A 13,601-nucleotide genomic window follows, 5' to 3' on the forward strand; every position below is an offset into this window, starting at 1 on the left:
CGAGTGCTCCTCACACAAAGTGGTTCGAATCTGACTTGATCAAACTTTGTGATGTAGCATGAATAGTGTTTGAGACGAGAAAAGCATAGATATCTAGATAAGGTTCTTAGGCATTCTTCTCCATCCACTTGGCAAAAGAAAAAGAAACCAAACAATCAAAACTACAAGTGGATGTCCTTGAATGAGCAAAATATGCAAATGACATGCTCACACAATAAAATGGCAAATGAAATATGTGACAAAGCATGCACAACCAATACTAGCATCTATCATACAATTGGCGATGACTAGGTCATCTATATATGAGTATATTGACTTAGGAGTCAAATGAAAGCATTTGATCATAGGTCATACTCATCGTTTAAGCACAAGTGGGGTTACCACTTTTACATAAAGCATTGTTGTGTTCACACTATTAGAGTTGCATTAGCTCAATTCTTTAGAGTAAAGATCGCCCTAGATGTGAGATCCCCCCTAAGAGGGATGAACTAACCTTGGGTTTTGTCGATGATGACTTCATGTAGGTGTTGAAGATGTGGATGCTCAATGTTCTTGATCGTTTGGAGCAATCCATTGGAGTGAGTTGCACTTTCAATACCTACACGGGTTAGTCCCACAAGGAACAAGCAAGAATATCCATAGACATAGAGTGATGCACACACAAGATGATGTCCATTAAAGCATTTGGTTACCTTGTCCCTTGTCTTACCAACAAGAGGGTTTGTGACTCCTTGAACTAGTGCAAGATGTGGAAGTTGATGGCACTTGTCCTTGCCAAAACGATATGAGTGAAGTATATTGGCAGAGTCACCCTCAAGAAATCTCTAGTTCTTAATCTTTGGGATCCACATCATCTTGATGGGAATCCTTAGGGTAGTAGTGGAACTTGATGAAGTAGAACTTGATGTAGTCTTGGGAACCCACTTGACCAAGGCCTTGGGAGCTTCTTCAAATGCATCAATCTCCTCTTGAAGCTTGTCCTTGCCTTTTTGCTTGTGGTCTTGTGGTGGAAGATCATCTTGAGCTTGTGTCCCTTTGAAATAAGTAGGATCATACTTCTCTTGTTGCGGAACAAACTTCATCTTGGGATATTGATCGTCTTGGAAAGAAGTAGGATCATACTTCTCTTGTTCAAAACCAACACCTTGATTCTTCCGGTGCCTTCCTTGCTTATGTACAATTTCTTCAAATTGCTTACTCCCGGCAAGGCTCTTGTAGACACCCTTCTCTATAATTCCCTTCAAGAAGCTATTTTCTTGCTCAACTGTAACTTGGCTAAGAGAATCATTAGTGGAATCAAGAGAACTACTAGAAGCAACAACATTGGATTTAGCATGATTATTGTTACTACTAGAAAAATCTTTCTTGCTCTTGTTACTAGACTTGACTTGTGGCATGTAAGTAGATAAGAGTAAACTCTTGACAATGTAAGAAGAACTTTTCTTGCGAAGATCATCATTGATTGCCTTTAAAAACTCATGCTCTTGCTCAAGGTTGAGCTTTTCAAAGCGTTACTTCTCATGAGTCTTTAAAAGTTCTCGATGATCTTCCAAGATAGTTTCATGACCTAACTTAAGAGTGTTTAGTTCTTTAGTTAGGCGCTCAATCTTCTCCTTATCATTGTCATTCGTTTTATCTTGATTAGCATAATTATTTGACGTTTCATCATAGTATTCATCACTAGAGTTGTCAACAAGTAAATCATCATCACCTAACACGTCATCTTCATCACTATCGAAATCAACATACTCGGGGTGTGATACCTTTGGGCCTTTAGCCATGAAGCATCTTACAACTCCTTCATTTGGTGAGTCAAATATGTCGTAGGAGTTGGTTGACACGGGTGCTAGACCGGCAACACCTTCATCTTGAGTATATTCGGAGTCAGATTGATAGCTTCTCTCGGAGTGATTGTCGGAGTCGGAGCCAGATACCCATTCACCAACATGATCTTGATGTCTTTATTTTGTGTAGCTCTTTCATGATTTGTCCCTCCTTTCCGAATCCTTGCTTCTCCAGGATGTTCTTCGTTCATAATGAGCATCTCTACTCCTCCTCTCTTTTGGTGGTGATTATTCTCTTCTACTTCTTCTTTTGGGTGAATCTTCTCTCCTTTTGTAAGGAGCCGTACACTCATTGGAATAGTGTCCGGGTCTTCCACAGTTGTAACAATTTTGTTCACGACTCAAAGATCTTTTGTCATTGTAGGACCTTGACTTGGAGCTTCTTTCCTTGCTTCTATTCTTGTAGAACTTGTTGAAGTTTTTCACCATTAAGCTCAATTCCTCATTGAAGGTTTGTTTCTCACTTGATGATGTAGGAGCATCACATGAGGCTTTATAAGCACCACTTGACTTGTTGTGAAGCTCTTCCTTATCCTTGAGTGACATCTCATGAGCAAGAATTCTTCCAATGACTTCCGTTGGCTTGAGATCTTTGTAATTGGGCATCATTTGGATCAATGTGCACACGGTATCATATTTTCCATCCAAGTCTCTTAGGATCTTTTTGATGATGAATTTGTCGGTCATCTCTTCACTTCCTAAGCCGGCAATCTCATTTGTGATGAGAGCAAGCCTAGAGTACATTTCAGCGACACCTTCACCATCCTTCATTTTGAACTTGTCAAGTTGACTTTGAAGCACATCCAATTTGGACTCCTTGACGGAGTCGGTACCTTCATGCATGTCAATCAAAGTATCCCAAATTTCCTTTGCATTCTCAAGGCGGCTGATTTTGTTGAATTCTTCGGGGCACAATCCGTTGAAGAGAATATCACAAGCTTGAGTGTTGTATTGCAGCATCTTCAACTCTTCTGCGGTAGCTTCACGGTTCGGTTTTTTCCCATCGAAGAATTCACCTTGCAAGCCAATACACACAATAGCCCAAATGGTAGGGTTATGTCGAAGAATATGCATTTTCATCTTATGCTTCCAACTAGCAAAATTTGTACCATCAAAGTAAGGACCTCTACGGTGGCAATTTCCCTCGCTAGACGTCATACTCTCCTAGGTTGTGAAACCAAGGCTATGATCACCAAAAGCGATGGAAATCTAAGCAAATGGAGACCAAAACTCTGATACCAATTGTAGGATCGAAAGTATGTCTAGAGGGGGGGTGATTAGACTACTTGACCAAATAAAAACTTAGCCTTTTCCCAATTTTAGTTCTTGGCAGATTTTAACAACTTAGCACAAGTCAAGCAATCTTAACACAATTCAAGCAAGCATGCAATGAGTATATTAGCAGCGGAAAGTAAAGCATGCAACTTGGAAGAATGTAAAGGGAAGGGTTTGGAGAGTGCAAACGCAATTGGAGACACGGATGTTTTTGTTGTGGTTCCGATAGGTGGTGCTATCGTACATCCACGTTGATGGAGACTTCAACCCACGAAGGGTAATGGCTGCGCGAGTCCACGGAGGGCTCCACCCATGAAGGGTCCACGAAGAAGCAACCTTGTCTATCCCACCATGGCCATCGCCCACGAAGGACTTGCCTCACTAGGGTAGATCTTCACAAGGTAGGCGATCTCCTTGCCCTTACAAACTCCTTGGTTCACTCCACAATCTTGTCGAAGGCTCCCAAGTGACACCTAACCAATGGAGGAGACACCACTCTCCAAAAGGTAATAGATGGTGTGTTGATGATGAACTCCTTGCTCTTGTGCTTCAAATGACAGTCTCCCCAACACTCAACTCACTCTCATAGGATTGGATTTGGTGGAAACATGATTTGAGTGGAAAGCAACTTGGGGAAGGCTAGAGATCAAGATTCATATGGTTGGATTGGAATATCTTGGTCTCAACACATGAGTAGGTGGCTCTCTCTCAGAAAATGAGTAGTGTAAGTGTAGGCACGTTCTGATGGCTTCTCTCATGAATGAGGAGAGGGTGGAGGGGTATATATAGCCTCCACACAAAATCTAACAGTTACACACATTATACCAAACTCGGTGGGACTGAATCAGAAAGGGCCATTTGCATTTCTGTCCCTAACTCGAACCACCTACTCAGATTTGTCCCTAATTTCAAAGCATGCTCAAATTTGCCCCTCTGCCATTAGGTGCGCTTATAGAAATGCCCATCCATGCCGTTTCCGTCCGGTCAAAGCTGTTTGACCGGTATCTGGCCGTTAATTTGACAATTTTGCCCCTGTCTTCTTGTGTCACTTGCCGGTAGGACCCACTCCCTTTTTTTTGAAAAAAACTTTCTCTCACCCCCATCTCTCTCGCACACACTTACATGTGGGTCCTAGCTAGACAAAAAATATTTTTCTTTCTCTCACCTCTCTCTCCCTGCCGAACGACGGGCCGACGCCACTCTCTCTCAACTCCGGCGAGAGTGTCGAACGGGCGCCGCCTCTACCGCTGTCCTCCCCTGACGCCGCATCCTCTCGCCCTCATTCTCTTTCTGCTGCTAGCCTTCTTTCTCTCTCCCGCCCTTGAGCCCTCTCCCGCAAGCACGCTGGAGAGTGACTTGTCGCCGTCGTCTGTCAAGAACGTGGCCAAGGGCAACCCCAAGCCCCGCCAACTCGCCGGGAAGCTCTTACGACATGAACGCATCCTACCAGCCTACTAATTCGACCAGAGACATCAAGGATTGAGCGCTACAACGCATCTTCCCCGCCTCCAGTCTCGGATTGCCGCCTTCGATTCGACGCCATTGAGGCACGCCGGTCGATTCCGCCTGCTCCCCGGGCATCGTGATGTAACTAAGAAGACGTGGGCTTCCTCCACAGCAAGCGGCATGAGCTCGGGTTTTCTTCCCTGTGAGCTCCGAGCTCTGCCATGGCCGCCATCGTCGAAGTCCTCGCTCTAGCCTTCTCTTAGCCCGAGTGGCGTAGCCATCGTGATCCTAGTGATGGAAGATCCCCCACACAGCCTTTTTCCCTCTCCCTCCCGCTCGCATGGAAGCTCCCCCACTTGTGCCGCCCAGAGCCGCCATGAGAATGGTCGCCACCGTTTGTTCCGGCGACCATATGGTCCAACGACAATATCCCCGCACGCGGTAGATCGAGGGCTATCGCCTGGTCCTCTCGGTCGGCCTCCTTGCGGCCTCCTTGTGTGCCTCCGGCATGGGAATTGGTCGTCGCTGGCGACCGTCGGCCTAAGCCACGGTTTTTAATTGAGGAAGCCTAATCCACTGTTAATTAAAAAATTATTTGAGACAATACTGATAAGCCAATGGCATGTGGGCCTAATATCTAGTTTGACTAGTCCTTTTCTATTTTTCATTTTAGTTTTTATCCAGGACCCACGTGGAAGTGTGTGAGAGATAGGTTTTTTACCAAAACAATTGGAGTGGCTCCCATCCATAAGAGACACAGGGAGACAGGGGCAAGATTGTCAAAGAAACAGCCAGATACCAGTCAACCCACTTTGACCGGACGGAAACGGCACAGAAGGACATTTCTATAAGTGCACCTAACGGCAGAGGGGCAAATTTGAGCACACTTCGAAATTAAGGGCAAATATGAGCAGTGGGTTGCAGTTAGGGACACAGATGTAAAAGACCCAATTAGAAAACTCGGTCGGACCGATTCAGTGCATATGTGACCGTTAGGCAATTTTGGTGGGACCGACATGTCATCTCGATGGGACCAATATCATTAGGGTTAGGGCATAAGTAATCTCGGTTTGACCGATTACACAAACTCGCTTGGACTGACTTTGGTAATAAGCTAACCAGAGAGTTGGCCAGGCAAACTCGGTGGGACCGATTCTCTTGTCTCGGTAGGACCAAAGCGTTATGAAAAGGAAACACAGAGTTTGCATTGCAGACTCGGTGGGACCGATCGCTCATCTCGGCTAGACCGAAACGTTATGAAGGGAAACAGAGAGTTTGCAACCCCATCTCGGTGAGACCGAGATCCCTATCAGTGAGATTGAAAAGACTAGGGTTTCTGGCAGTGTCTATGTCAAATGAACTCGGTGGAGCCGGATGAATCAAATCGGTGGGGCCGAGTTTGACTTTTGGTTTGGGACATATGTGGATATGATAAAGTGGTTGAGGGCTTTGGAGCATATCACTAAGCATTTTGAGCAAGCAAGCCATTAAGCAACACCTCATCCCCTTTTAGTAGTATTGACTTTCCTATAGACTTAATGTGATCTTTGATCACTCAAAATAGAAAATGTAGAGTCTTGGACTTTGAAGCTTGAGACAACCTTTTTCCTTAGCATTTTGAGGGGTCCACATTCCTTATCCATGCCATGCCAAGCATTGAACTTTCCTGAAATATTTATCTTGTATTGGCATTAGTTCAATGAGCTATATGTTGTTAATCATTACCAAAACCACCCAGGGATAGTTGCACTTTCAAAATCCGCCTTTGCCACACCACCGGAGAGCAGCCCTTGCACTGCCCTTTAGCCGCCGTCGCCTCGACAAGCCGCCGCCGTGCCCAAATCAATCGACGTACGTCTCTGCTTCAATGCATGTGAGTTGCCATCGCAATTTCCACTACAGGCTTTAAACTGCCTTTGTGAAGGGTCCGTCATTCCTCCGCGCGCTCCTGGTCCTCGCCTCCAGCAGCGGCGTGAGCCACCAGACGCGCCAAGCCGCCCCTGACTGTTGGTTCTACCCGAGCTGCCGTGTCTAGCGCCCCTCTGCTCTGGGCTATGGCCGTGAGCCACCCGGGCGTTTACTCCCATGTGCTCTCCTGTCAGAGAGAAGAAAGAGATAACAGGAGATTGGTTGTTTGAAAAGTCAAGTGGCCAGGTCTTGAGGCCCTATGTATACTTCTACTAGTCACTTCAAGTTCGGAGGAATTTTCGCTGCCGTATTACATTCACGTGGAGGCCTGGCACAGTACTACAAGTACTATGGTACTCATTAATCCAACAAAATACCAGGTGCTATCCTTTCTATGTATTTTATTTCAGTACATATTAATTTTTGTGTGAACAATTATTTTGGTTTGCGATACTTTTTGATGCAGGATAATTGTTCATTACGAATGAGGTGTTATGTTGCGGGTATGGAGCGAGCGATGGCAATGTTCTGCACCGGCGTTTCGTCTGTGTCATACTTCCTGGTGAATGAACATGCACAAGTCATCGTCCTATGTGGCCCGGTTTACATCAACTCGCCCGTCCACACGGTTTACCGCGCCTGCGATTGACCCGCCCATCCGCGCTAGCTTAAAACGCCGCGGCCGGCTCACCCGTGATTGATTTCAGCTTCACGTGGTGATCATCAACTCTGTGGTGGATAACTACTTTCCTGAGGTATCAAGTGAAATCCATCCAATATATTTTTATATTACATATTGCTTTCTTTAAAAGAGCAATTACGCTGGCTTGCAAGTTCTCTAATGCAGGGCAAGTTATCTACTGCAAAAGGGACTATTATATCACTGCGCTGTTGAATGGCTCATACCGATTTATATTGCAGTCAAATAGGAAGAATCTCAAGCCAACTCTTTGAGTCGTCTTAAGACTCAGGGGCTACAATGACATAGCTCAGTAAATGTTGCCGGTGTAAAGGCCGTCAGAAAATTTCCGGCTCAAATGAATAATTCTGGTTTAAAATCCAGCTCAAGGGAAATTTGTCTCTCACAAAGCATTCAAGCTCAATATCCGGTTTAAAAGATGGCTCAAGGGAAATCTGTCTCCCACAAAGCTCTAAAGCTTTCAATATCCAGCTCAATGCCCGGTTCAAGAAGAATTCATTACTCACAAGTTTCAGTTCTCAGAAAAATTAAAGGGACCAAAGAGAGTCTGTTGCAAAGCACAACTCAAACATAGGTACCCTGCTTCAATGACCATTGGGGGCTTGATCGTATTCGAATCATAGTGTAACCCCTTTGGCACGGCTCCTGATCATATTCGAATCATAGCCGTTCAAACCTTTTGATCACTTGGGGGCTTGATCGTATTCGAATCATAGCTTTACACCTTTTGTGCCGACTTGCTGATCGTATTTTAATAAGAGTCGTTAAACATTTGGACCATTGGGGGCTGGATCATATTCGAATCATGGCTTAACCCCTTTGGCACGGCTTCCTGATCGTCTTTGAATCATAGTCGTTCAAACAATTTGATCATTTGGGGGCTTGATCATATTCGAATCATAGCTTAACGTCTTTTGGTCCGGCTTACTGATCATATTCGAATCAGAGTTGTCAAAAACTTCAACGTCATTTATGGGCTTCCTGTTCAAACATAGGTGTATTCACCAAAGAGAACATAGCTGTTGGTACCCTCTTGATCGGCGCAATGCCAAAGCTTCAAGGCCATTTGGGGGCTTCCTGTTCAAACATAGGTGTATTCACCAAAGAGAACATAGTTGTCAGTACCCTCTTGATCGGCACAATGCCAAAACCTATGGTCACTAGGGGGCTTCCTGATCGTATTCGAATCATAGCTGTCGGTACCCTTTTGATCGGTGCAATGCCACAAACCACTTGGGGGCTTCCTGATCATATTCGAATCATAGCCATTAACCCTTTTGGTCTGGCTTACTGATCGTGTTCAATCAGAGCCTCATGTTTTCTTTCTTTTTGATTTGAGTTCTTTGAAGCAGTTTTCCGGGTTTCTCTTGATACTTTCTTGCTCATATCTGAAGCATATATGTGGTTTCTATTAACCCGGCCTGGCCTTGGACGATAAGTCGCCAGTACATGACAATGATAAATACTTGGGAGTATTGGCTTCTACAGTCCGGGTCATCACCCTTACTGCATAAATATCATAAGCCGGCAGTATAATTCAATATCACAGGGATCTTGTGATCTACTTGTGTGCAGGATAAGACTACGTTTGGGTGGTTACCCGCCCTGGCTTTTGACGTTAAGTCACCAGGGCATATGTTTTTTATACTCTGTGCAGGATTTACAGAGCGATGACTTACATAATTGATTAAGTTCAAGCCCATCATCAAAGATTGAAATTGGTGTCTCAAAAGGGTTATCAATTCTTGATTTTCTCAAAGGCTATAAGCCGCTGGGTTATGAAAATCTATCTTACAATGAATGCGCATTAAGTCGCCATCGGCCAAGAGCCGCCGAGTATTTAAACTTTGGATCTACTTGTCAACCGGTAAGGTATTCAAATTTCTAATAGCCAAAACTTGGCTGGATTTTCATGATGATATTGAATGATTGAGGTTTTCATACCAGATTATGTTATTCAAATCTTGAATAGCCAACATGGGATTTTTATTATGGTTATCAATAACTAATATTATGATGGAGGTCTTTAAAGTCGCTTCAGCGCAATGGCTATTATTTTGTCAAGGTATATGATTTATTTTACAATGGTTGGAATAGTCCCGAGTCGCTGCAGGCTTACGACCCAACACTTGGGGGCTATATTATTCAAGTTGAGGTTACATTAAATAGGCAAGTCCCATGTCACTGCCAGCATGCACCATGGCACTTGGGGGCTAATGCAAAGTCATCTTTTGGCTCACTTTATTGAAGATCCGACTCATCACATTATAATGAGCCGGCCGTTGGGGCTACCAATTGCTCTTGTCAAAACCTCAAGGTACACAAGCCTTAATCCATTATATCGAAAAGGTCCACTACTCAGTAGGTAGAGTACAAAGCTCTTAACCTTGTGGATGTGGGTTCAAGCCCCATGGCGGAGATTACATCATATGATGTTATTATCAATGAATTATATACAAAAGTCCCTGCCCATTATTGCATAATGACCCAACCCTTGGGGGTACACTGGTTGAAGTTTTTTATGAGCATAAGGCAATTACAAGTCCCAGGTTGCTGCAAGCATGACAACCTGGCATTTGGGGGCTACAAGTGATATACATATAAGGGAGAAAAATCTTCAAAATCTTAGTTTTGAGCAGACCAGATTGACCCGGTGTCTGCAACAATCGTGACCCGGTGTCACCAATAATTATGACCCGGCGTCGGCAACAACTATGACTCGGCATCATCGATTTATAACCCGGAAATTTTGGTAATCATAAATTGGCAAGTTTCTACATCTTCAAGCCGGCTAAAAATTAGATGAGTATTTCAAGACCAATATTTTTGTCAAGTCAGAGCATTGAAGGCCGACTCAAATGGATTCTTTATTCACAATATTTCTTCTACAAGCAAATTGATTATAAAGTTGGTCTATTGACCCAGACTTTCCAGAAGGAGGAAATGACAAGGACTTAAGGATGATCAAGGTCAGTTTCACATGGATAAATCCAAATTAAACTGGGGGCTAATGTCGGTGATATACCCCGCGGTATGACCCGGCTAGGACTTGGCGTTTCATTGGTAACCCGCTGGCGGATTAGCGACTCATGAGTCTGGCGGCTCACTGGTCTGACAACTCATGAGCCTGGCAACTCACTAATGGCCCCGATCGTGGGTCAGTTAGAGGACTAGGCCCAAGGCCTAGAAGGCCGTCTCATGTTATGGTGGGCCAGCTTAAGAGGAAAGTGTAAGGAATATTCCCTTACAAAGGAAGCAAGACTAGGACTCCACTTGTAATAGACTAGTCCTAATCTTAATAGGACTCCACATGTAACCCGCCCCTTCAACTTATATAAGGAGGGGCGGGGCACCCGAAGAGGGACAAGCAAAATAATCTCTAAGGATAGACACAACTAAAGGGGAGACGGCTTATGCGACGTCTCCCTGATGAGCGTAATGAGATCTAGCCACAAACAGCATGTAGGGCTATTACCGGATGATGTTTCCCAGGGCCCGAAGCTGTCTAAATCCTTGTCTCATGTGTTGATCCGTCTGGCGTCTCTCCTCCTGACCAACCCCTCTCAAGCAACCACATAGATGTGTTGGCCTCACAACGAAGTCCTGACACTAGGACATTTGTCGTGACTATTCCACGCCACCGTCCAAGCCCAGATCGCGGCCGCCCACGCCCAACTCGTGGCGGCCTTTTCCAAAGAGATGGCGGACGCGGATGGCGAGATGCTTGACGAATATGTTACGATGGATGCCATGGAGCTCCTTCCCCAGGAGAACGTTGGGCGCGAGCTGGACATGGAGGAGGCGGCGGAGATCGACGAGCACTAGCCGTAGTAGTACTCTTTGTTTTGTTAAATTAAGAGCGCCGGTCTTTAATTTGTTAGAGTAATGTTTAGGCATGCTGGCTCTATTTAATTCCTAAACTTGCTTGATTAAGAAGTGTGGGTGTGCTATAGTCCCCTTTGTGTACCTAAATTATGTAATGACATGGATGAGCACTGTAACCAGGGAAATTGGAAAAAAAATTGATGTTCAAACTCATCGCACACGGGTTAAGCTATCTGAATCGTTTGTGATGTTCACATATCGTACACAGTTATGAAAAAGGGATCGTGTCTGATGACACTTTCACACCAGTTTTTCGCTGAAGCGATTCAAAATTTTTGGCTTCCGCAAAAATATCTACCTCCCCACCCCTCCCCCTTATCAAAAGCCACATTTCCCCTATTTCGCCTTCCTTTCCAAGTTGAATCCTTCACTCCTTGCTTGCAGCACCGCTCCCCTTGCCGCTGACCCTCCTTCACGTTGCTCAGCTTCGTCTATCCAGGCAGGTAAACCACACTAGACCCCCATTGTCCTCCTCCTTCCACATCCCACATGCCCTGACCGCCGGCGCGACACCTCACTGGTATGCGTCGGTGCTATACAAATGGTTTTTAACCCCTTTCTGCAACGACATATGGAACCATCGCCTAGTGAGTGACAGCGATTAGGGGGTCCTTCCCACTCGACCCAGAAACCGTCGGGGATAGGGGCCCTACAGTACTCCTTTTCATTTGTAGTCGCATTGCCATCACAGTCGGTATTCTGTGGTGCTACATTTATGATGCGCGGCCCATCACAAACGGTTCACTATTATAGAACGTGTATGATAAACATACAATCACACACATTCGCTTTTCACAAACCATATGTGATAACTAATTAAGAATATTAGCTGATCATCATACGAGTGTCGGATAGGATTACAAAACGTCAGACCGTTGTAACATCATCGTACACGACAACTATCACACATGGTATTCTGTGGTGCAACGTTTATGATGCATACTTCATCAGAAACAGATCATGGTTGCGAATCGTGTACGATAAGGCAACTATCACACACGCTATTCCGTGGTGCAACGTTTACGATGCATACTTCATCAGAAACAGTTCATGGTTGCGAATCGTGTACGATAAGGTAACTACCGCAAACGGTTAGTTTGCCAGCACCGTTTGTGATATTGTCTGACATCGCACACTCTTTGCAAACGACAACTATGTGCACGCTTGCACATGTTTCCTCTCTGTGAACCGTCTCGGATTATGGTGTATATCGCAAATGTTTGTATTTTACCAACCGTGTGTGCCGTAACAACCTGGAGAGCGTAATTTCACCATAATTTAATTGCTGCTATGTCAAATTGAAATTGAAATTGAAATTGAATGTATGCTATAGCTTTATTCATATCCATCAGGTTCAGACAACTGATGCTTCCAAGTCGTAGGTACACATCAAGAATTACATAAGAATCAAATAAAGAATGATGAACCACAGTTGTATACTTGTACTATTAAAGATGGTAAAGAAAGAGGTGAAATACATTTTGGTTGCTAAACAAGGTGAAGCAGAATGCCCATATTGTGCCCTCCTCCATGCAGAAGGCACGCACGACTCTAGTCCAACCCCTTGTGATGGCCAACCGCCCACCCTTCACGGTCTTCATGGAAACATCTAGATAATCATTGTGTTTTAGTAGAAATACTTTAACCTTTGCATGCCCACCAATCATGTAGTTTGAGAGGTAATCTTTAGTAAACTGCTTTGGGAACCACTATAAAGGAAAAAAGATTCAGACATTGTCATCTAATACAACTCATTATGGGCAATAAAAATAAGGTTGCAGAGTTCTTACTTATCATCCTGCAGTTCGCTGTTGTATTGGATAAAGTGTAAACAAATAGTTTAATTGTCATCTTTTGACCCATTTTACTAACAATCTTTATCAGCTTCCTCACTTGATGTTGGTTCATCGATATCTCATTTCCCCATACGCAGAAAGGGTTGAAGCGTGGATCTTTACAAATGACATATGTACCTAAAAGCACCAAGTTAATATTAGAATATAAACACCAATTGCACAATGATGTAGTACAACACACTTTATAATATTTTATAACATCCAATATACTCACATATTAGATGAATTAACATATTATATTATGGGCCGGAAGGAGTTTATTACATTCTCACAAATTATCGGTTGATTAACTGCTGCTGTATCCATGGGTTAGAGTTAGTTTGAGCTAGTTCGGGCTCAAATAGCCCTAAAGTATATCTAAACATGAGAGCTAGTTTGAGCTAGTTGCATCTATAACCCACCCAAAAAAACTATCCAACCCAAGAGGTGCTAATTGGAGCTAGTTCTCCTAGTGCATTTATTGTCAATCTAAGTATTTATCCCTGTCATCCAAACACCTCTTTGGATGGAGTTAGTTCAGGGTTAGTCATGAGCTAGAAACTAACTCTAACCTCTAAGCTAAGTTGATTATCCAAATAGGGTTGTGTTGTTGTTGTTGTTGTTGTTGTTGTTGCTGCTGCTGCTCTTCTACGTGTATCTAGACATCATCAGAACATTAAGGTAACACTCTTCCTTGTTGCTATGTAG

The sequence above is a fragment of the Triticum aestivum genome, chromosome 7B, assembly GCF_018294505.1.
Source record: "Triticum aestivum cultivar Chinese Spring chromosome 7B, IWGSC CS RefSeq v2.1, whole genome shotgun sequence".
Classification (NCBI taxonomy): Eukaryota; Viridiplantae; Streptophyta; class Magnoliopsida; order Poales; family Poaceae; genus Triticum; species Triticum aestivum.